Below are 25043 nucleotides of genomic sequence, written 5' to 3'. Positions count from 1 at the left end.
GTAGGGTGTTAGGTGTTTTTTTCACTTTTTTTGCACCATTGACTTAAAAGTTATGCTTTTTGTGCGCATTGGGTTAGTGCACGAGCAAAAGCGGTTTACTTTAAACATGTAATACGAGCACTACCCAACGCATGCATAAAGCTTACTTCTAGCAGAGTTAGCGTGCAAACTGGAGACATAAAAACTACTCGACTTGTAATCTGGTCCAAAGTGATTAGTTGTATCCCAAATTACATTTTTTTATGCTACTATTGCAGGCAACTATATTGTCTTTAACATATAGAGCTAATTTTCAGTACTTATAACAAATAGTCATAGACAATGTTCTTAGAAGATGAATTTTAGATTTTTACATTTTTATGGTTAATATTTTGCTATAGCTCATTACCTGGTATCATTGCAATAATGTATAAATGTTTTTATACACATAGAAAAGGCACAGATGGTTTGTTAAAGATAAAGCTTAATCTGTTGCCTGGTAGTTCATATGTATGTGTTCCCAAAAACAATAACTATATAACTGTAATATAAAACCAACAAACTAACATAGATCTATACCATGACTTAAGATTTATCTGTTCAACAAAGCATTTACATATTCAGTGTGCATAAGGAAAATGCTTAAATGTGTTAGAGTATTTTATACAATTCTGTATATATCTTCTGCAAATGGGTTGAAAGCTACTGGGTCCTTGCTGAACACTCTCAGTAAAAAGTAAGTGAGAACTTTTTACTGCGAATGTTAAACCTGTTAAAAAATTAAAAGGAATTGTTTTTAGTGAGGAGGATGATATCCACAGCCTTGGCACACTACTATAGCCAGAATTATAATTAAATTATTATAGCCCCTGTTTTTTCCTGGGCCCTGGGGAATAGGGATTGGAAATGGCAACGCACGCAAAATGCAGCTTAGCTTCTACCGTTACCCACGTGACGTCGCAGGGCCAGCCGGCCAACCAGCCAGCCAAGTTCCAAAGGACCCAGAGTCACTCTGAGCCAGCCAGCATGCCAGAGTGTGAGAGTGATCTATGCTGCTTTAAAGTGAAAGCTGGTTATTTTATTTAAAATTCATTTTTAACCTGGGTAAAATAAAACATACAAGATGTATGTTTTACCCAGGTTAAAAATGAATTTAAAAAAAAAATAATAACTGGCTTTCACTTTAAAGCAGCATAGATCACTCTCACACTCTGGCATGCTGGCTCAGATGTATTTTAAAAATGAAATCCCATGTTTAAATATTAAACCATAAAAAATGTAATTGTTAAGTTATATAATGTACTTACTTAATGTATATAATAAAGTAATGGCTGCCTGTTCTAATGACTATCCTTGCTGAACACATTTGGTGAGCCAAGGATAAGTAACATATGTTTGTAGCCACTAGTCGACAGCAAGCTCACAGTAGTGTGATGCTACTCCTGAGCCTAAGTATGATTTTCAACAAAGGATACCAAGATAATAAAGTAAATTTAGTAATAAAAGTAAATTAAAAAGTCTCGGAACATTTCATGCTCTTTCTTAATAATGCAAATTTTATTTTGACTGTCATGCTCCTTTAAGGAGCCAATTAATAGTTCAAAAACTCAAATTTGGCTTATACAAGATGGTGATAGGTAGTGGACCCTGTACAAGTTGACTTATGTAGAAATAATTGCCATAATCCAAATTTAGATTTTCTTTGATAAATGATATTTTAGATAGAGCAGTGAAACATTTTGTGTACATTATTGCTTATTAAGAACACAAAAATAGGTCTGTAGTAAAACATTGGCAATGTTTAAAAATTCCTTTTCAAAATTATTATTTGTGTGTGTGTGTGTAGGGTGCTAATATCAGAAAATAAGAAAGGGTTCCATTATAATCAATTGGATAAATAAATAAATCCAGTCAGTACATCACAAACATATGTTGTAGTGGTCACTTCTTAGTGTAACAACAACGTGCTCAAACCTTTTGTTTCCCTAGTCTCACCATTTCACGTGCCTTAGCTCCATTTATCTACCCTCATGCATATTCCGATTATCAGGAATATGATAAACAAACAATATGGGGCATCCCACATACTAAATAACTAACAATGGTCCCACTTAGGGTTGTGTTGCTTTCTGTCTTCCCTCTTTCTGACTTTTGACACAGTGGTAACCAGGCGGGCTAACAGGCGTCTTTAGTAGTGTTAAGGGAGAAGTTTATACCCAATTTTCACTCTGGACTCTACTCAATTGGTCCAAAATATGAAACTATAAATACAAAAAATGAGGAGCACCAAAGCCTTGTATGTATTGAATAAAACTTCACTTTTTGGATGTTCATCTAAAAAAATACAAAGTGGTGTGGTATATGGCAGTTATATCAAATACCACTGTATCAGCTGACACGTTGCGACTTTTGCCATACTCATAACTATATAGTATAATTACAACCAAACCCATCTTTTAAAAGCCCCATTGCTCTCATTGGTTAAACCCAAATTATGTTATAGATACAAATCCAGGTTGAATCTCCAGAATTCTTAAGGTGCTATAACATTTCAATCCTCCCCCCCTCTTTATATTGTACTTTTTCATTTGTAGCACAGTTTCCATCATTGGCAAGTAGAAGCATTCATGTATATTTACATTTAAATAATAGAAATAAGAAAACATTGTGAGAGTCAAAATTACATTATAATAACTAAAGAGCAAAAGCTCTAAAAATCACCCCTCAAGGGTAATGGTGAAGACCCTAAAAACAGAAATAGAAAGAGAGGAGGTATATGAGCTTTTTACCTCCACAGTTAGGGAATTCAGCACTCTTTTAGATACAATTAATCAAACAATTATGTGACACGGATAACTCAGGTGCAAGCTTCAAACAATTTTTTTTATTACCGAATGTATAGGGAGAGCTACCACACATTAAAAGTAAACATGTCTAAAGTAGAAACAGTCCACGTATATAAACATGAGCATATCTTCGTGCACAAGAAAAAATTCATGGCCAGGAAAAAAAATAGAAGTGTACACTTTGGCATCTACTTATCAAGCCATCAACTTACTTGCATTCGACGGCACCAATACGCTCGCCTAAGATCAACTAACTTCGCTCTCCAAAGTTATCAAAAAAGCTGTCAAAAAGCCGCGCACCAAGTACGGTGCGATGAGCAGCGGACTGTTGTTAACTGACAGTCATCGATCTCGCTGCTCTTCAGGTTTTTCCCAGCTTTATTGGTATACTGTCACCAAACACCCACACTATACTACACTGTTTTACCCCTATCCCGCTGCTCACTGACCCTGCCGCAACTAAATAAAGTTATTAACCCCTAAACTGCCGCTCCTGGAGCCCACCGCCACTCTAATAAACGTATTAACCCCTATCCTGACGCTCCCGGAGCCCACCGCCACTCTAATAAACGTATTAACCCCTATCCTGCCACTCCCGGAGCCAACCGCCACTGTAATAAACGTATTAACCCCTATCCTGCCACTCCCGGAGCCCACTACCACCTACATTATGTTATTAACCCCTAATCTGCCGCCCCCTACACTGCCGCCACCGACATTATACTTATTAACCCCTAATCTGTCGCCCCTAATGTCGCCGCCACTATATTAAATTCATTAACCCCTAAACCTAAGTCTAACCCTAACACCCCTAACTTAAATATAATTAAAATAAATCTAAATAAAACCTACTATTAATAACTAAATTATTCCTATTCAAAACTAAATACTTACCTGTAAAATAAACCCTAAGCTAGCTACAATATAACTAATAGTTACATTGTAGCTAGCTTAGGGTTTATTTTTATTTTACAGGCAAGTTTGTATTTATTTTAACTAGGTAGAATAGTTACTAAATAGTTATTAACTATTTACTAACTACCTAGCTAAAATAAATACAAAAGTACCTGTAAAATAAAACCTAACCTAAGTTACAATAACACCTAACACTACACTATAATTAAATTAATTAACTAAATTAACAACAATTACCTAAATTAAATTAAATTAGCTAAAGTACAAAACCCCCCCACTAAATTACAGAAAATAATAAACAAATGACAGAAATTTAAACTAATTACACCTAATCTAATAGCCCTATCAAAATAAAAATAAGCCCCCCAAAAATAATAAAAACCCCTAGCCTAAAGTAAACTACCAATAGCCCTTAAAAGGGTCTTTTGCGGGGCATTGCTCCAAAGTAATCAGCTCTTTTACCTGTAAAAAATAATACAAACAACCCCCCCAACAGTAAAACCCACCACCCACATAAACAACCCCCTAAAAAAAATACTAACTAAAAAAACCTAAACTCTCTATTGCCCTAAAAAGGGCATTTGGATGGGGATTGCCCTTAAAAGGGCAGTTATCTGTTTTGCGGCCCAAAGCCCTAACCTAAAAATAAAACCCACCCAATACACCCTTAAAAAACCCTAACACTAACCCCCTGAAGTTCGACTTGCTGTTCTGAAGACCGGACATCCATCTTCAAGGAAGCGGCAGAAGTCTTCATCCAACCGGGCCAAAGTCCTCAACAAAGCCGGGAGAAGTCTTCATCCAAGCCGGGCGAAGTGGTCCTCCAGACGGGCAGAAGTCTTCATCCAGATGGTTTCTTCTATCTTCATCCATCCGACGTGGAGCGACTCCATCTTCAAGACATCCGACGCGGAGCATCCTCTTCCTTCCGCCGACTACCGAATTCTATCAGCCAATAGGAATTAAGGTAGAAAAAATCCTATTGGCTGTTACAATCAGCCAATAGGATTGAGCTTGCATTCTATTGAAAGCTCAATCCTATTGGCTGATTGCAACAGTCAATAGGATTTTTTCTACCTTAATTCCGATTGGCTGATAGAATTCTATCAGCCAATTGGAATCTAAGGGATGCCATCTTGGATGACGTCATTTAAAGGAACCTTCATTCGTTGGTAGTCATCGGAAGAAAGAGGATGCTCCGCGTCAGATGTCTTGAAGATGGAGCCGCTCCGCGCCGGATGGATGAAGATAGAAGATGTCGTCTGGATGAAGACTTCTGCGGGCTTGGATGAAGACTTCGACCGCTTCATTGAGGACTTCTCCCGACTTCTTGGAGGATGGATGTCGGATCTTCAAAACTGTAAGTAAATCTTCTGGGGTTAGTGTTAGGATTTTTTAAGGGTTTATTGGGTGGGTTTTAGTTTTAGATTAGGACTTGGGCTGCAATAGAGTTAAATGCCCTTTTAAGGGCAATGCCCATCCAAATGCCCTTTTCAGGGCAATGGGGAGCTTAGGTTTTTTTAGTTAGGGTTTTAATTGGGGGGTTGGTTGTGTGGTGGGTTTTACTGTTGGGGGGTTGTTTGTATTTTTTTTTACAGGTAAAAGAGCTGATTACTTTGGGGCAATGCCCTGCAAAAGGCCCTTTTAAGGGCCATTTGTAGTTTATTGTAGGCTAGGGTTTTTTTTATTTTGGGGGGGCTTTTTTATTTTCATAGAGCCCTTAGATTAGGTGTAATTAGTTTAAAGCTTTGATCATTTTTTTTTATTTTTGTAACTTTGTGTTTATTTTTTTGTGTAACATAGTGTTTGTTATTTTTTGTAACTTAGTTTTTTGTAACTTTGTAATTTTTAAGTGTAGAATTAAATAATTTGAGTAGGGTTAGGTGTTTAAATATATAATATAGTTAATTTAATTTGTAGTTTAATGTAATTTTAGTATAAAAGTTAGGTAAGATTAATTATTCATTTAATATAGTTTAATGTAATTTTAGAATAACGGTTAGGTTAGATTAATTATTAAAAAGAGAAACAAAGAGGCAGCACACTTGGAACAAGTGTGCTGCCTCTTTGTTTCTTTTTTTGCATCTTTGGAATGATTCATCCGGCTATATGGCATGCACCTCATTTATTCAGCTGATTACAGAGGATACATTTCTTTCAATTTGTTTCCATTACCGATCGAGTTCGTGGGTGTCCTGGAGGTTTCTTTGGAGCCGTGCTGCACCTCCTTCTTTAGATTAATTATTAATTTAATATTGTTTAATGTCATTTTAGTATAACAGTTAGGTTAGATTAATTATTAATTTAATATAGTTTAATGTTATTTTATTCTAATAGTTAGAATAGGTTAATTATTAGTTTAATATAGTTTAATTTAAATCTAAAGGTAAGTTTAAATTTATTATAAGATAGGGATGAGTTAATATTTAATGTACAGTTAGCGGGTTGTTAAGGTTAGGGATTAATAGGTTAATTTTGTTTATGGCGATGTGAGGGGCTGGCAGTTTAGGGGTTAATATGTTTATTTAGTTGCAGTGGGCTCCGGGAGCCGCGGGATAGGGGTTAATACTTTTATGTAGGTGGCGGCGGTGTCGGGGCGGGAGATTGGAGGTTAATAAGTATAATGTAGGTGGCGGCGGTGTAGGGGGCGGCAGATTAGGGGTGTTTAGACTCAGGGTACATGTTAGGGTGTTAGGTGTAAACATAACTTTCATTCTACTATAGGAATCAATAGGATATCGGACAGCAGCGAACATAAGTTTCAGACTCCCATTGATTCCTATGGCATCCGCTGCCTCCAGGGCGGCAGATTGAAAACCAGGTACGCTGGGCTGGAATAGTGCCGAGCATACCTGGTAGATATTTGTTAACTAGCAAAAGTAGTCAGATAGTGCCGAATTTGCATTCGGAACATCTGTAATGACATAAGCATCGATCTGTGTCGGACTGAGACCGGCGTATCGTATGTTACGTCACAAAATTCTACTTTTGCCAGTCTATAGGCTTTGATAACTAAGGCGAATCAAACTTGCCACAATTACGCTGTGGAATTCCAGCATATTTGCGGTTGACTGCTTGATAAGTAGATGCCTTTAAGTGTTTGTTATTCAGCATAAAACATCAAGGTCCCAGCTGACACGGCAGGACAGAACGGAGAGGGAATGCTTCACTTACTTCCTTTTCCACACATTACCTCACACATCCCCAGTCACCTTACTGTAAGACTTTAGGGAATGGGCAGTGGCATCAAGGGAACCAAGCAATCGTTAGACCTCAGACTCTTTCCCTGCCGCTCCACACTCGCAGTTCAGCTTCAGTATGTCAAGAGCTGACACATCTCCCACTGTGATGTCACTCCAGGCAAAGGCTGTTACAAGTAGCCAAGCCGGTTTAGGTAACACATGTCAAAAGATTAACACTTTATCCAAACTGTATCCAAACAGTTCATATGCATCATATGCACGCACAGGCAATCACTGTAAAGTTGTCAAAGTGAGTAGCGCCTCCCAGGGCAACAGATAGCTTGCCAACATATACAGTATGTTTCACTCCCTCACTCTTTGCTTCATGGGGCTTCGTTAGGGCTGGCACTTAAATAATACCGCCGCTGGGATGAAGATCTTTCACTGGTCTTCAGCAACTGTGAGTACCGATTTTGGGGTTAGTGTTAGGTATTTTTATTTTTTTGGGGGGTGTTTTTTTTTTAGATTAGGGCTTTTTTATGTTTTAAATCTTTTATTGAGGTTTTGCGCATGACAATAACAAAGAATAAATTTCATATGACAAATATAGTAAAGTTTTCATAAAATACAGTACAATAGCACATGTTGACAGTAAACTAAGTAACAGAGTATGAACATTAGAAACCTCCATTTTTAATTATTATAAGCATTTATGAATGGCTAATGAGCTGGCCACTTATGGACCCTTTTATACAGTAAGTACTGGTGTGGGAAGTTAGCCATGTCGGGGACCTTTGTTAGATCCCATGTCATGTATAAGTTATGAGAATTAAATCCTGTTTGAAATAGTAGAGTATAAGTTGATATTGTAAATAGTATATGAATATGCATATTAGATTACAGCGGGTAAGCACCGCTTGCGTAGATAATCAGTGAACAAAAAACGCTTTTAGGATGAGGGAGAAGGAGGGAGGGGCGGAGGGGAGAGTACTAAAAGCGAAAGGAGCAACCAAACAGCAAACCATCACAATGAGAGAGCGCATCTCTTAGACTGTAGTAACACAGAAGATGAGGGATTGGTGGGAGCTATAAGTGTGATATAAGTTTTGAGAGAAAAGCAGATAGGTGAGAATCTTGGTCGTATGTCACCATATGTAAGTGTAGTAACTTAAGAATGAAACAGGCTATGTGAGATACTGGGTTGTGGAGGTGTAACTTTACACCGACTATAGAATGTAACTATATGAAATCCTGAAGATGATATATACCCCACATATATGACACTTAACACATTAACTCAGTGATGTAGAATTGTTATGCACTAAACAGTAAATAACTCTAAATAGCTATATATCTGCATACATGGAGGAGCAAACAGTGTAGAGCCATGAGCAACTATGGCAACAAAAACAGGAACATAAGCTTCCCAGGGCTGAGCCCTACCAAAGAGATTGCAACAGTTACCTGTTATCTCTAAAAAGAAAAAGAAACAGAAGCGCACCAGGGCATGATTCAAGTGAAGGTTTATTTATCAAACACACACACACAACTGCTTATGTTGCACTTACAAGATAAAAACAATTTATGAGCCTGTAGATATAAAAAGGTCTTCAGTTGGTGGCGGCATCTTCTTCTAGCTAACTAACCCCTACTTATTGACGGACAAGGCCCCTCCGATGTCTGCAGCGTGGCACAGGGGTTGCGCACGCTCATTGGCACAGTGAGAGAGATTTTGTTATGTAGAGCTCTTCGGCCTGCAGCTCTTTAAAAGGGGGGGAGAGGAACCCCTAAGCCGGCACTTAGTGGGCGACACCTCTCCCTGTGTTCGGGCCGTCACTCTGCTCACACTGCGCCCGCTCCCAGGGCCTTGCCCGACCGCCAGCTAGGGCACAATTTCACCAACCCAGTAAGGCATCCTCTCCAAACGAATCGTCCAACACGTATGAGAGAGGTGGATGACTAAATTACAACCTCGGGCTTATGGGGCTGGTTCAACTAAACCTACCCCCGCCGAGGACTGACTTACCCTTAACCTAACTTGCCGCCACATACCTTCACCCCGGGAGGGGCGGGGGGGGAAAGTTCTCCTCGAAGTCTGGAGGCAGGAAGAGGCCGAATCCACTGGAACAGGACCCTATAAAGGCAAGAGGTACACCCTCCCACACATTTGCAACATTGTAGCATACACACACTTCTAGAATCCTCCAGACTTCAAGTCAGCTATCCCTTAATTTTGCTACAGGCCCACTAGAGGGCCCTCCACTTCCATAAGGGATAAACCTCCTATTACGTCCTACGTTTTCAATAAAAACACAACACAACTACTTTGGGGAAAAGACCGGTCACGGTCGCGTTTATTAAACAAATTGAATTCTGCCTAATCTAGCCAATAATTAGGCAGCTAAAATCAACCTATCCCTGAACTTGTAGCAAGTTCATTCCAGTTGGTGGCGGCATCTTCTTCTAGCTAACTAACCCCTACTTATTGACGGACAAGGCCCCTCCGATGTCTGCAGCGTGGCACAGGGGTTGCGCACGCTCATTGGCACAGTGAGAGAGATTTTGTTATGTAGAGCTCTTCGGCCTGCAGCTCTTTAAAAGGGGGGGAGAGGAACCCCTAAGCCGGCACTTAGTGGGCGACACCTCTCCCTGTGTTCGGGCCGTCACTCTGCTCACACTGCGCCCGCTCCCAGGGCCTTGCCCGCCCGCCACAAAAGACGCCTCTTGCCGCCACACTTAACCAACATAGCCCTTAAATAAAAGTATAACAATATAACATAAAACCAAATTCAACTTTTTTTTTTTTTTTTTTTTTTTATATATAAATAACGCTGTGTTAACAACGGTCGGATGCCAACCATAGCACAGAACTTTGAAACTAACTAATGCCCTAATAAATGTTCATTTTAAACAACCGATGCGATGGCTGTCTTAAGGTTAGCCAGGAAAATGTCCAACCCGACGTCCGCCAGGTGAACCCCATCCGGTCGGTAAAGGGCCTTCTTGTCGGCCGTAATAGTGTCATGCCTAATGACGAAACCTCCCACGGCCGTGACCTCTCCCCACTTCCCTATTAACTTTCTTGCGGACATTGTACGCTGCCCTCTGTGTCACAATGTGACGCCAACGCAGCCGTGCAACCACGTTAGACCAACCTATCCGCACATCCTGAAGCCATGTGCACACCCACTTAATGTCCGCAACCATAATCCGTATTAAATCCAACACGGGAATGGATCCCAAGTCATTTCCGCCCAGATGCACAACAATCACTTGAGGCTTTCCCCACCTATGTGCATCCTGTAACAGAGCGGGAAGCTCCCTCCAATTAAGACCCCTGCGCCCGAGCCAGCGAATGTTAGCCCTGGATGCTGCCAATCCTAGCTGCTGCCCTCCCGGGGAATGATGCGCCCTGATAGCCGCCCAGTGGATAAAGGAGTGCCCAATAATCCACACGCGCACCGGGTGTTTCCTGTACCTATAACAACATGGATGGGGACAATGAAATGGTGACAAACCACTGGCAATACCCCTTTCTCACCCCCCCCACTCCCCACCAAGTCGGGAAGGAATCAAGAGGTTACACACCTTACAGACCCTCATCACTAAGCATGCAATGGGCGAATATAGCCCCTATATCGCTCAGACTTCCAACGCCCCATTTTCTTAATGACCGCCTGCGACGACCCCAAGGCCGCAGCACTAGTCGCTGCCCCGATGCGGAATGAATGCGGCGCAATCTTAGATGGATCCAATCCCGCTGCCGCTGCCACTTTGGCAAGCACTTTGCGGAACTGGAAAGCTGAAAGTGAACTACCGTCCTCGTGCACGAGAAACTGTAGTCCTCCGACCGGCCGTACATGGCAATAATCCGCCACGCTCGATACCGGGCAGCACTCTGTGTATTCGTGTCTGGCTAAAGGCAACCAGGCCCCTTTCCCAGCCTGATCAGTTTTGGATCTGGGAATGAGCAAGAGCACGCAATCGTCCGTGGTCCTTACGTGCCCCACTTTAATACCGCCTACCTCCCCTCTTGTGGAGGAGGCGACCACTTCGCCTATCCTCAGCGCCCCCGCAAATGCCAGCGCGAAAGCAGCCCGAAACAAGACCGCCTCGTAGGCTGAACTGCACACTGCCCCCAGATTTACCACCAACGAGCGCAATCTTTCCGTCGTGATTGGCTCCTCCGATCCTTTGCGGGTGGGGCCAACCGGCCCCATCCCTTCAAGATCTGCCTTACTAGAAAAGTACCTGTATAATCCCTGAAACCTAAGGCTTTATTGAAAAAGGACAATGCCGCTAACCTGCTCAAAGCTGACAATCTGGACATACCCTCAAGCTTCAAGCACGCAAGCCATTCTAGAACGTGTACCTGAGACGCCTGACACAACAAGAAGCCCTTCTGCAAGCTGAAACGCTCCCATGCCCTCCAATGCGCCGAATACGCAGCCCACGTCTTAGGAGCCAGCGATGCCCTGATCATGGGGAGGATGGACTCCCAACCCCCGCCAGCTGCCAAAGGAAAAGAGGGCACGTTAGACCCTCAGCTGCCGCCCTCGGGGCTACCCTTCTAAACTGATCCCATTGAAATCTGGAAAGGGCATCTGCTATCACATTGCTCACCCCTGGGACGTGCCGTGCTGTGAAGCGAACATTAAGCTGCAAACACCGCAAGACGAGGTGCCGTAGGTAGGTCACCACCACGGTGAGGTTGCTGACAACCTGTTTATGGCGTATACCACGCTCATATTGTCTGACCAGAAGATTACTGACCGATTTGACAGCCTCTCTCCCCATAGTTCTATTGCTACCACAATAGGGAAGAGTTCTAGCATCGTAAGGTTACGCGTGAGACCCGCGGCAGCCCAGCCCTCTGGCCATGGCTCCGCACTCCAGTCTCCGTCTAAATAGGCTCCATAGCCAAACCCGCCCGCGGCATCCGTGAACAGATGCAAGGCTTGATTGGAAATGGGCCCGTCTCTCCAAAGGCAGACCCCGTTAAAATGAACAAGGAACCTCTCCCAAACTCTCAGGTCGTCCCTCATCTCCTCTGTCACCCGACGCTTGTGGCTAAGCGTCCGAGGCCCCTTCAATTGAGCTTCTAACCTGCGGTTGAAGACCCTCCCCATGGGGATCGCCCTCCCCGCAAAGTTAAGCAATCCCAGAAGGGATTGCAGCTCAGTAATGGAGATATGCTCCGCGCGACATGCTGATTGAACCGTCCCAAGTAGGCGGTCGACTTTATCTTTTGGGAGCCGGCATAGGGAGGCAACAGTGTCGATCTCTATGCCTAGGAACGTAAGGCAGGTACATGGTCCCTGCGTTTTTTCGTGCGCGAGCGGCACTCCAAACTCTGCTGTAATATCCCGCATCACCCGCATCAATGCCGCACATTCGTCAGTATCTGGACCCCCTACCAGCAGGAAATCATCCAGGTAGTGAGCCACGGCCCCGCCCCCAGACGCCCTCTGCACTACCCAGTGCAGGAAGGAGCTGAAGCATTCAAAAAGGGCACATGACAAGGAGCCCCCATGGGCAAACACCTGTCAACAAAAAATTCACCCTCGAACTTCATCCCCATCAGCCGGAATGAGGAAGGATGAAGTGGGAGCAAGCGGAAGGCGGACTCAATGTCCAGCTTGGCCATCAAGGCCCCGCGACCCCGAGAGCGAACCACCTCCAGTGCCTCGTCAAAGGACTGATAATGCACAGAACTGAGGTCCGGATCTATCGCATCGTTCACTGACGCCCCCTTGGGATAAGACAAGTGGTGAATGAGCCTGTACTTCCCCTTCTCCCGCTTGGGAACTACCCCCAGTGGAGAGACTACTAGATCCGCGATTGGTCGTTCCCGAAATGGGCCGACCACCCTCCCCAGCCTCAGTTCCTTATCCAGCTTCTCCCTCACTACGTGCGGGAACTCATAAGCTGACTTTAGGTTACGGTGGACGGAGGACCCAGTTACTTGCGATGTAATCGGTATCCTAAACCCCACCCTCAATCCCGACGACAGGACTGCCGCTGCCTCGCCGTCAGGATACAGCGCCAGCCACGGCGCCATCCTCTCGTACCTAAGTGGAGTTGGGGCCCTTGCCCCCAGGTCCCCCTCTACTAATCGGGGAGGGTGCACCAGCTCCCCTTCTATTCGCGCATTCTGCCCCCGGGTGGGGTCCGCTGCAAAACTTGCAGATGTGCCGAAAGGAGCAATTTGCTCCCCTGTCACACTGCTTGTCCTGGAATTTCCAGCACTCCCTCCCCCCCCTCTTCGGGCGCGGAAAGGACCGCTGCGTCCAGGCTTCGCCGCCCCGGTTGGCGAGGTAGACCTCTCGCGCCCCAACTTAGACCACAGGTGCATATCTTGCGTCCCGAAGTGTAAGATGTGGTTACCCACCATTTTCTTGCGAAACGCCACATCGTAGTCCCGCCAAGCACCTTCCCTGAACCTTTTGTAAATATCACCAATAGTGTCTTGATATTTAAAAAGGTTATGCCCCTGAGTCGGCCACCTATCAACATAGCAGGACGCCAACACCCTATATCCAGCCTGCCATTCCTCATAAGTTTCCTGGCGCCTAACTTTCTTGGGGCCCGAGCCCTCGGCCGCCCTCTCCTTGGCTCTACAGGCTTCCGGAGTGAGTTCGTAGATATTCACATATCTACCCTCTTGGATCTTTTTAATCACTTTAGCCTTCAAATGGCCGTAAAGTGAGTGGACTAGGCATGGGTAGGAATCCCCATGCACCGCCACTTTTCTTGATGCCACCTGCCCCGCCGGCGCAACTCCCGCTTGCGCTAAGGAATTGTTCTCCACGACGCCCTGCGTGCCTGCCTTCGCCTGCACCTGCGCTGCCACTAATTTTTTAATCATTCTAAACATTTGTTGTTGGCCCTTTCCCACTAAACCCAGCCCTGCCTCGCTATCAGAACCTGAGTCACTAGAGGAAGACCCCATGTTAGTGTGTGTAATATCAGTGATTGTGCACTCACCAGCTTGAGACAGCTGCTGCGACACTCCTTCCGATGGCTGTGGTTGTCCGCCTTCTGAAATGCTAGCAAGTCCCACAGCTCCTCCATTTGCCATGCAATGGCCGCTTGTACCAGCCTCCATTCTGCGTTCAGCACCTGATGACACCTGAGGAGACAAAACAGACTGGGGAGTACTCTGAGTGACGAAGAGGGCCCCAGATGGGGCCGCACCCTCCTTTTCGACACCCCTAGCCCTCTCTTGCACCCCAAGTGCTGCAGCCACCGCCCTTCTAATCAAATCCTCCTGAACACCCAATGCCTGACTAACGCATTCTCTCACCTCGCGCTGTACCTCAGCAGCGATCTGCGCACTGTCCACACGTGCATTCACACCCCTCAACTGGCCCTGCCTAGAAGCATCTACATTACCTATAGTACCTGACCTAAGAGTCACATTTTCATTGCCTTGTCTATTAGCTATCTGCTCCCTCTGCTGCTCAGGGGCCTGTTGCGGACGTACCGCTTCTTGAAAGTAGGGGGCATCATTTGCACTTAAACTTTGTCCCTGCAAACTCTCACACTTTGCTCCTGACTCTGTGGCTGATCTCTCATGATAAGATCCCTGTTCATACCGGCAACAGCACCATTCGAGCCACTACCCCTCAGCACCACAACCTCCGCTTCTATTGGAGGTATAACCTGCTGCCTGTGACCCATGGGGTCCCCATCTGCCGTGATGGCGTCATCTGCGCCTCTAACACATGAGTCTCTCACCTGCCGCCTATGCTCCTCGCCTGCAGCCACACTCACCACCTGCCCGGTACCCGCCCCCCCGCCCCTGCGGCCGTCGTCGCCACCCGGAGTCTCCCCAACTTACTAGGGGCTGCTCCGGAAGGCTCCTCCGGCTGGTCAGCAGGGCGGCGTTGTGTGCGCGTGCGACCGCGCTCCTCCCCAGAAGAAGATCCGTCAGAGGGGGAGGAGACGCGACGCACGTTACGTGCGGGGGCGTGGCCACGCCCCACGCTGCTAGAAGGCCTCAAGCCCGCCCGGCCGCGGCAGCCACCGGCAATAACCCCAGACCCCCGGCACCATCCAGGCCCTGCACTATGCCGCCCGACCCCCGGCCAGAGGCCAGAGACTGGGCACGTGCGCTGGAACATAGATGGCAAAAAGTTCCTGATCGTCTGTCTCGGTCAGTACAAGGCGTCTGGACTGCCCTTTTGTACTACCGTGATGACTGTCCACACTGCAAGACCAGAAGATATGTCCTTTACTCCTCAACGCGTTTCCCCCGAACCTCGGTCGGGCTTTATCAAGAGGTCATTGAATACTGTCAGTTTTAGCGCTCTTCGGTTTTAAAAATGTTCATATTGGTTAAACACACCCCTCTTTTCCGGGGCCTGCCGTGGGTGTGTCACAGTTTGCAAATTCAATTGGTGCAAAGTCCGTGATAGAAAAAAAGAAACAATAGTAAATATTTCATTTATAAAGTGTTCCGTTTTAGAACACACTAACATAATCCTGTTAAAAAACGTCCCATCGCTATTTTATATGTCATAGATTGAAACATTTAGAGTAAGAGAGAAAAAGAAGAAAAGACATGGTATATTGAAAATACATTCCCTTGGTTTAGCAGTCATGATTGTATTTCATTTTCTTAAGAATGATAAAACTTTTTCATATGTAAATAATTTACCATAATGTAAATATATATAAAACATACAGATTGTCCCAAAACATACATATAAATAAAAATCGCTTACATGGCTATATCCCAATACCCATACATTGAACCATCTTAAAATATCCTATCTCATGACTTCAACAATAAATACTCCCTATATTACACACATCCATAAAGTTCCGACAGTAATACAATTCTAAAACTAATAAAATCCATATGGATTAATGAATATATATTTGAATACTAAAAAGTGAATAGTGATTAAAAATATATGATAAATTAAAAAATTAAAAGTAACATATTGATTAATATATTACCTTAAAATTATCCCTTAGGTTTCCACATTAGGCCATTATTTTAATTATTATTTATTGATCTACTAAACAAAATTTATTCTTAAAGTATCCTTTAACGACTACATATATGCAGCTATATCTATATCGATATTCAACCCTAATGGTTGTAAAGTCTTCAACTTATAGATCCATTTAGTTTCTAATCTTCTCAAATCGAGTAGTCTATTTGGTTTACTTGGTGGGACCCAGTCTATCACCTGTACTTTTAAACACTTTGGATAACTACCATGATGTTCAAGAAAATGTTTAGGTACACTGTGTCAGCAACTTCTCTTTAATATTATAAATGTGCTCATTTATTCTGCGTCTTATTTTCCTTTTGGTGCGGCCTACATACAATAGGCCACACCCACAGTGCAATAAATAAACTACATAAGTACAATCACAATTTTTTCTACCTGTAATATTAAAGGTTTCTGTTAATTCTGAATTAGAAAAAGTAGGTGATTTATCTACGTGTGCACACATGTTGCATCTTGCTTTGCCAAATTTAAATGTGCCTTGCCAGTTGGCCAACCAATTTTCGGTGGTAGAAATATTGACACCTCTCTGTTGTTTGATCTCTCTTAGTTTACTAGGGGCCAATATATTCTTGAGGCTTTTACCTTTCTTGTATGTAAACACTGGTTTCTCATTTATTCTAGTTTTCAATATGGGATCAGTTACTAAGAGGGGCCAATGTTTCTGTACTATTTTTTCTAATTTTTTAGACCCCTCATTGTAGGTAGTGATAAACCTAATGGGTTTCTTATTAGCTGAAAGGGTTGTCATTAAATCATTATGTACTTTAGTGCCAATGGGTTGATCACTGATATCATCTTTTTTATCAAATAATGAATTTTTTTCCTTTGTAAGAGCTTTGTTTTTAGCTTGATTAATAACTTCCATGCTATACCCCTTTTCTATAAATGTATTCGTAAGAATATCGGCTTCTGTTGTAAAATCCTCTAAATGAGTACAGTTCCTTCTCAAACGAAGGAACTGACTATATGGAACATTTGAATCCAGCTTCTCTTGTGTGCACTCTTGGCTTGAATGAAGCTACCTGTTATCTCTATAGAATATAATTTAGTCTGTAGTTGTCACAAACAGAGATCATGTAAAGGGTAGCTATGACGCAAACAATTCTTGCAGCCTTGACTTACCAAAACTAAACAAAATTGATTTATCAGCATAAATTACTATAGTTGAGTATAATTAATGACTGCAAATGAATATAATCTTGGACTTCAGGTTACTGCAAATGCTATGCTTGCATTGTAAAGAGAGTGGTCCAGATTACATGCTAGTGTATATATGTTACTGCAGTCTAATGCATCACTCACAGTCAAGGCTACGTGGGTGTTGTTGTCTAATAAAATTTGGATATTTGTCAGCATAATGTCATAAATGGTCCCTTCCCTAACAATGGTATAGAGAGTGAATGGAACAGGTTCAGATGTCAGTTAACTAAGACTAGCTTTCATAAAAGCCCATAATACCCCACCACCCTCTTTAACATAAAATCAGACTTCCCAGACAGGAACTATGGCAAACAAGACAGTGTCATATAGTCCAAGCTTCAAGTATGCAAGTGGCTAAAGTAGAGAACTAGTCATATTCCTGTAGTAGTGTAGAGGTTGGATGTCAAGTATAGTGAGCATTCATAACACAATGAGTCGGACAAGTTCTACAGCTATTTACATCAGTTTGAATAACTATAAGAAAATATGAAATAATACTGACTGTTAACAACATCTGATATATAGGGATCACATCACATCACCCTAATTGGAGCCACTTTGCACAATTTAATGCTCAACTAAAATTAAGTGGGTTACTCTATCTATCTATCTATTGGGTTCTTGTAAAGCGTGGCTATTCACCCTTAAGGGTCTCAAGGCGCTGAGGGTTGCAGTTCAGTTGAAGAGTCAGGTCTTGAGGTCCTTTCTGAACTTAGTTAGGGCGGTAGCTTGTCTGAGGTGCAGCGGGAGGGTGTTCCAAGTCGTGGCTGCCAGGTGAGAGAAGGATCGGCCTTCCGCTGTGGTTTTCCTGATGCGGGGTATGACTGCGAGGGCTTGGTCGGCCGATCAAAGTTGTCTGGCAGGGGTGTAGAAGGTAACGCGGTGGTTCAAGTATTCGGTACCGATGTTGTGGAGGGCCTTGAATGTGTGGGTGAGAAACTTGAGGATTATTCTTTTGTTGATGGGGAGCCAGTGCAGGTCCCGCAGGTGTTTGGTGATGTGGCATTGATGAGGGATGTTGAGGATTAGTCTGTCCGAGGCATTCTGGATGCGCTGTAGTCTCTTTTGGAACTTGATGGTGGAGCCAGCGTAGAGTGCGTTACCATAGTCCAGTCGGCTGCTGATGAGAGCATGAGTGACAGTCTTCCTGGTCTCGGTTGGGATCCATTTGAATATCTTTCGCAGCAGGTGAAGTGTGTGGAAGCATGCAGAAGAGACGGCGTTGATTTGCCGGTCCATGGAGAGCGATGAGTCCAGGATGACGCCTAGATTTCGTGCATGGTCGGTGGGGGGTGTGAGGGTCTCCAAGGGCTGTGGGCCACCAGGAGTTATTCCAAGCGGATGTGGTGGGACCGAGGAGCAGGACTTCGGTCTTGTCTGCATTCAGCTTTAGGCAGTTGTAGCTCATCCAGGTGGTGACTGCTGTCAGCCCTTCGTGGACATTTCTCTTGGCAGTGGTGGGGTCACTGGTGAGTGAGATGATTAGCTGCATTTCGTTGGCATAGGAGACGATGTTGAGGTCGTGTCGTCGGGCGATTGCGGCGAGAGGGGCCATGTAGATGATGAATAGGGTGGGGCTCAGCGAAGAGCCTTGGGGTACACCGCAGATGATTTCTGTGGGCTTGGAGGTGAAGGGTGGGAGTCTAAATTTCTGGGTTCTGCCAGTGAGGAAGGAGGTGATCCATTCCAGGGCTTTGTCGTGTATGCCGGCATCGTGTAGTCGGTTGGGGAGGGTGAGGTAGGAGACAGTGTCGAATGCTGCTGAGAGGTCTAGGAGAATGAGGGCGGTGGTCTCTCCTCGGTCGAGTAGGGCGAGGATGTCGTCTGTGGTAGCAAGGAGGGCGGTCTCGGTGCTGTGGTTGCTCCTGAAACCGGATTGAGAGGGGTCCAGGGTGTGGTTACATATACAAGGTGGGTATAAATGCTAACTGTTAAAACAAATAGCAAGATACATATCTCCCTATGGTGTAAGGCGGCTTTCAGTAAACCTCCCTAAATAATATCTGGCAAACAAGAACATTGGTAAAGTATATATAACGCTATAGTCTATTATCTAACTTTATGTAGGATATAGGTTGAAAAATAATAAATCATTGCCTATAAGAAAACTGACTAACTACTGGGCAAGTAATAAACAATATGTAAACATGTTAGGTGTGAAAATGGTTGGAGAATTAGTAGCGCTACAACAGTTCTGGAATGCTATAGGCTAAAAATAAATAGTAATTCTTATAGTGTTAATTCTGATTGACCTGCATGGTATACGAATAGTGTTGAACTTAATACAATCCATCACCTGGAGATAAACTCTGGTACAGAATGGAACTAGTCTATCATACTGAAATAAAACATTAAGGGAACTTTAGAACTATAGTTAGCTAAATGAGAAAATGGTTCAGTATATAACACGGTTTTCCTATGTATATTAAGGAGGTAAACCTTTCTTTTACCCAATACCACAAACTAGGAAACTGGATACGAGTTTAGATTCTGTAACCTCGACACAGTAACAAATCAGCTTACCCAGTAAAACTAATGTCCCATGTCTTTTAGACCATTGTGGTCCCAAGTCCGGATTGCCTTGCTGGGGGTCTCGATGTTCTCTCCATGCCAATGGCAGCTGGCTGTCGTTGCCCTCAATGCCAACATCCACACACCTTGCATCATGAGACCGGCCTCAGCAACCTGCATATCAGGAAGGTAGAGTTCCATGTTAGGGCTGCGTTGCTGCGTGGCAATTCTGCCGCTACTTGCAGAGTAGATGCTACTTGGTTCCTGCATAGATAGTGCGGAGTTCAGTACCATTGCACTCTCTGTGAAGAGAGCTGTTTGCATATTCCGTGTCTGCAGCGAATTGTCTCCTCTCTCCGCCATCTTGATTGCAGCGTCATGACCTAGAGCGCATAGTTCTCTAACAATAAGCGTGAGTTCAATAAAATTATTTTGCATCTGCAGTGCCATCCTGGAGAGCAGCGCCCGAATCTCCTCCATGTTCATCGTAAACAATCCAAAACCATTTAGTGGGTATGTAGTATCAGGCTTCGGTCGGGGTGGTAATAAGTCGGCTGTAATGGCAGCAGGACTGCGTGTCTCACCACCTAAAGCACAAAGGCTCTCTTCATTTGAAGCCGCATCAAATTGAACAAACTACAATCTTCTACTTAGAATGTTCTTTTAATTGGGGATTAGTTGTTGGGAATCGATATGCTAAGTTAGCTTGTTTCTCTGCTAGAAATAAAAAAATATATTAGGCCATAAGCTAGGAGCTCGGAGGATATGCATCTGGCTCCCTCAGCAGTTGGCTCTGCCCTCCCTAGGGCTTTTTTTTAATGGGCCAAAAAAGAGCTGAATGCCCTTATAAGGCCAGTAAAATAGCTGAATGTCCTTTTAAGGACAATGCCCATACAAATTCCCCTTTCAGGGCAATGGGTAGATAAGTTTTTTTTTTAGTTAGGTTTTTTTATTTTGTGGGTTTGGGAGGGGTGGGGGTTTGTAATGTTAGGGGGTGTTGTAATTTTGTTAGCAAAAGAGCTGTTAATTTTAGGGCAAGGCCCTACAAAAGGCATTTTTAAGGGCCCTTGATAGTTTATTATAGATTATTTTTTTTATTTTGGGGTGTTTTTTGTTTGTTTGTTTTTAAACAGGGTATAAGAATAGGAATAATTTTTATTGTTTTGGATAATTTATTTTGTTATATTTTGTAATGGTAGTTTTTTTATTTTTTTGTAATTCTAGTGTTTATTATTTTTTGTAATTGTAGTTTTAATTTTTTAGTAATATTAGGTTTTTTATTTTTAGTAATGCTAGGTTTTATTAGTGTAAGCTTAGGTTTTATTTTTATTTCACAGGTAAGTTTGTATTTATTTTAATTAGGTAGTTAGTAAACAGTTATATTGTAGCTAGCTTAAGTTTTATTTTTATTTCACAGGTAAGTTGGTATTTATTTTTAAATAGGTAGTTAGTTAATAATTGTAACTTTAATTTAGGTCTATTTTAATTATGTTAAAGTTAGGGGGGTGTTAAGTTTAGGGGTTAATATAGTTTAATTTAGGTTGTTGTGATATGGGGGCGGGGTTAATAGGTTTAGTTAGTGTTGGTGATGTGGGGGGCAGTGGTTTAGGGGTTAATAGGTTTATTTCATGTTTTAGTTAGTGTTAGCGATGTGAGTGTGCGGTTTTTACAGGTTAATAGGTTTAGTTAGTGTTGGAGATGTTTAGGAACAGCATTTTAGGGGTTAATAGGTTTATTTAGTGTTTTAGTTAGTGTCAGCGATGTCGGAGAACTGCGGTTTATGGGTTAATAGGTTTAGTTAGTGTTGGCGATGTTTGGGAACGGCGGTTTAGGGGTAAATAGGTTTTATTTAGTGTCGGCGATGTCGGGGAACTGTGGTTTAGGAGTTAATAGGTTTAGTTAGTGTCGGCGATGTCAGGGAACTGCGGTTTAGGAGTTAATAGGTTTAGTTAGTGTCAGCGATGTCAAGGAACGGCGGTTTAGGGGATAATAGCTTTATTTAGTTAGTGTCGGCTATATCGGGGAACTGTTTCGATTAGAACAATGAAAAATCCAGAATATGAATAAAGAATGGATCTGACATTTCGGAAACTGATTTATTCATTTTCTGATTTTTTCTGGATTTTAGCTGTGGTGCCGATTCAGAAATTCTGATTCATTCGAATCTCCCAATCGGCCAAAATTCGGCCGTAACGAATTGCACATGTCTAGTTTTTATTTATCTCTAAACAAATACTTTCAAAGCTTGGTATTTAGCTGATTTTTTTCTGTAAAAGAATTAGCGGTCTTATGCAATAAAAGACAAGATAAACAAATGTGTTTTTATGTGTATTACACATTATGATAACATTACATTTAAAAACATGCATTTATATAAACTGGGTCCTGGCAGAGAGCTGATAGTACCTAAGATGTCTGACACTAGAGGGAGGAGGGTTAGAGGGCTGTGTGGGAGGGATAAGGGAGCTGGAAGGGTAAGGGAATCCTATACTGCTGAAAATAAAATTTAAAAAAAATATTTATTTTTTTTAAAAAAGCACTAAAACTTCACATTGGCAGACTGTCTGCCAGTAACTAAGATTGTGGTGACCAGTGAGAGGTATGGGAGGGAAACGAGCTGTTTAGGAGAGATCACCTTACAAGCTACCTGATTAATCCCTTAACTGCCAGGAATTTCAGAAGCATAGTGTGCAGCTGCAATTAGGGACTTTTTATTACCAAAAAGCAATGGCAAAGCCATGCATGTCTGTTATTTCTGAAGAAAGGGTATCCCATTTAAGCTTTTACATCCATTTGTGTTATGACTGTGCAAACGGAATGTAAAATAATTTAAGTGAGAAAAAGTTAACAATTTTTTTAATATGATTGCATTTTGCAGCAAAATTGTGGCATCAAATATACCAAAATGGGCCTAGAGCAATACCATGGGTTGTATGGCACTAAAAAATATATATTTAGTTTTGATAGGTTAAAAAAAAAAAAGGCTCTATTTCGGTTTAAATGGAGTGATGGAAAAAATGCTAAAAATTCTCTGGTCTTTTGGGCAAGTTTTTGTCTTAAATGTCCATTAATGGATCCATGAAATAATCATTTAACGTGATAACTTTAATGTGTTTGATCCATGACACAATACAACTCAGTAGTGACACAGTAAAGAAACAATTGACAGCAGATAGCGAGCAGAGAAGAGGCATAGCACTAGTTATGCTCTGATGCCACATACATCCCAGTCACAATCATATACGATGACTAATGTAACCTTCAGTTTGCAGCTGTTACTCTCTGTGCACTCAACTATGTAATAATGTGTTATACTTCAACCTGACAATATAATACAAATTTATCTGCATATATTAAAGAAATATACTTGAACTAGGGAATACAATGCAACTATATGGAAGGGACAAGTAAAAAAAAATAAAGTTTCACTGTTCAGATAGAACATGTAATTTTAACTTTTCAATTTACTTAATTATCAAATTTCCTTAATTTTCTTGGTAACCATTGTGAAAAGCATATCTAGATAGTCTCAGGTGCAACAATGCTTTGCAGCCGCATATACACTCCTCTTGTAATTGGCACACCAGATATGTTCAACTGGTATCCATTCAAAGGAGCAGCAGCTCAAAGGAGTGACATAAATTCTGTATCAAAAAAAATATAACCTACACAAAATGAAAAACACATAAAAAAAAAAATATAAGCATATTTAAAATGAAGGATCATTTCTAAGGAGGGGGTTTAGGGGTCATGAAGTCTTAAAAGAGCAGGGGATAGGGTAGGGATGTGGTTAGGGGGTCAGGTTGTCTTAAAGAGATAGGAAATAAGATAGCCTTACAAGGGCTGTATGTAGTCTTAAAGGGGCAGGGAGTTGGGGCTCATTGTCTACATGGGTAGGGGTATATAGTTTCAAAGAGACAGGAGTTATGGGTAGATAGTCTTAACAGGCATAGGAGTAGATTTTTTTTAAAAGCGTAGATGGAGATAGTCTTAAGGGGTAGGAGGAATAGTCTTCAATGGGTAGGAAAGATAGTCTTAAATGGATAAGGGGAGATAGTCTTAATGGGAAATGAGATGGGGGAGGGTGTTCTTAAAAGGGTCAGGTAGTCTTAAATGAGCAGGAGGGTTAAGGGTTCTGCTAGACTTAAAGGGGTAGCGGGTCAAATAGTTTTATGCAGGATGAGGTAGAAGATAGATAGGGGAAATAAACATAAAGTTGCAGCAGAAATAATCTTAAAGGAAATGGGGTACATTCTCTTAAAGGGACCGGAAGTTGAGTGGTTGATGTATGCAATGGGGCAGAGGATATATAGCCTTAATAAGAGGCAAGAGTTAGGGGTTAGATAGTCTAAAATGGTGTATGTGGAAATTGTTTTAAAGGCATAGGGAAAGACAGTCTTAAAGGGGCAGAGGAAACAGTCTTAAAGGGCTGGCTATGTAGACTTAAAGGGGCAGGGGATCAGGTAGTCTTAAAGGGCAAGAGTAGGGGCAGAAAGTCAGTTAGTCCTCAAGGGGCTGAGTGTTTAAGGGGTCAGGTTGTCTTCAAGGAACACATGATAGGTAATCTTCAATGGCATGGTTTGAGGGGTAGATAGTCTTATAGGGGCACGTGTTCTAAAAGAGATAGGGGTATATAGTCTTAAAGGGGCAGGGGAATATATTCATAAAAAGGTAAGGGAAAATAGTCTTAAATGTGTAGGAGGAAGTAGTTTTAAAGGGGCAGGGGATCAGCAAACTATAAGGGGGAGATAGTCTTCAGCTGTAACCCTCTGATACCAGTCACAAAAAAAAGGAATTTTAATTGCCCTTAATATCAGTAAAACAGAGAACAGAAACAGTAATTTTCCTGTCCTGTAAAATTGATTACTTCTAACCTCTATCCCTTTTAAGTTTACTTAACTATCTGTTCTTTTAAGGCTACTTGATCACCAGCCCCTTTAAGACAACCCAATCCCTTAACCACCTGTCCCATTAAGACTACCCCACCCATTTGCACCTAAACCCCTTCCTGTTTAAGACTATCTACCCCCTGTTACTTTAAGGCTATATAGCCTCTATCAACTTTGGAGTAGAACTCCCAATACTCCCTTCCCTTTAATACTACCTGTCACCTGCCCTTTTAATATTGTTTGCCCCTTCCTCTATAAACCTATTGTCCCTTGTCCTTTTAAAAATATTCCCTGACACTTTAAGACTTACTAACACCTTAACACCCTTCTTGCTAAAGGAGCATAAAACCCATGATTCAAATACACCACACAATTTTAAACATATTTCAAATTTACTTCTATTGTCTAATTTGTTTTGTTCTTTTGATACCCTTTGTTGAAAAGCATACATAGGTAGAATGAGGAGCAGCAATGCACTATTGGGAGTCAGCT

At 42.4% G+C, this 25043-nt stretch overlaps 1 protein-coding gene across 1 annotated transcript in view; it reads left to right on the top strand.

Moving 5' to 3' along the window:
• The window catches only part of FRMPD4 (FERM and PDZ domain containing 4), a gene marked incomplete at its 5' end in the record, with an annotated part of 552900 nt that overhangs the window by 473511 nt on the left and 54346 nt on the right, over nucleotides 1-25043 (top strand). The gene's annotated exons all lie outside the window — the stretch shown is intronic.

Source organism: Bombina bombina, chromosome 3, assembly GCF_027579735.1.
Source record: "Bombina bombina isolate aBomBom1 chromosome 3, aBomBom1.pri, whole genome shotgun sequence".
Taxonomy (NCBI): domain Eukaryota; kingdom Metazoa; phylum Chordata; class Amphibia; order Anura; family Bombinatoridae; genus Bombina; species Bombina bombina.
Note: the sequence above shows the minus strand (reverse complement) of the source record. Positions and strands in the feature narration are given on the sequence as shown.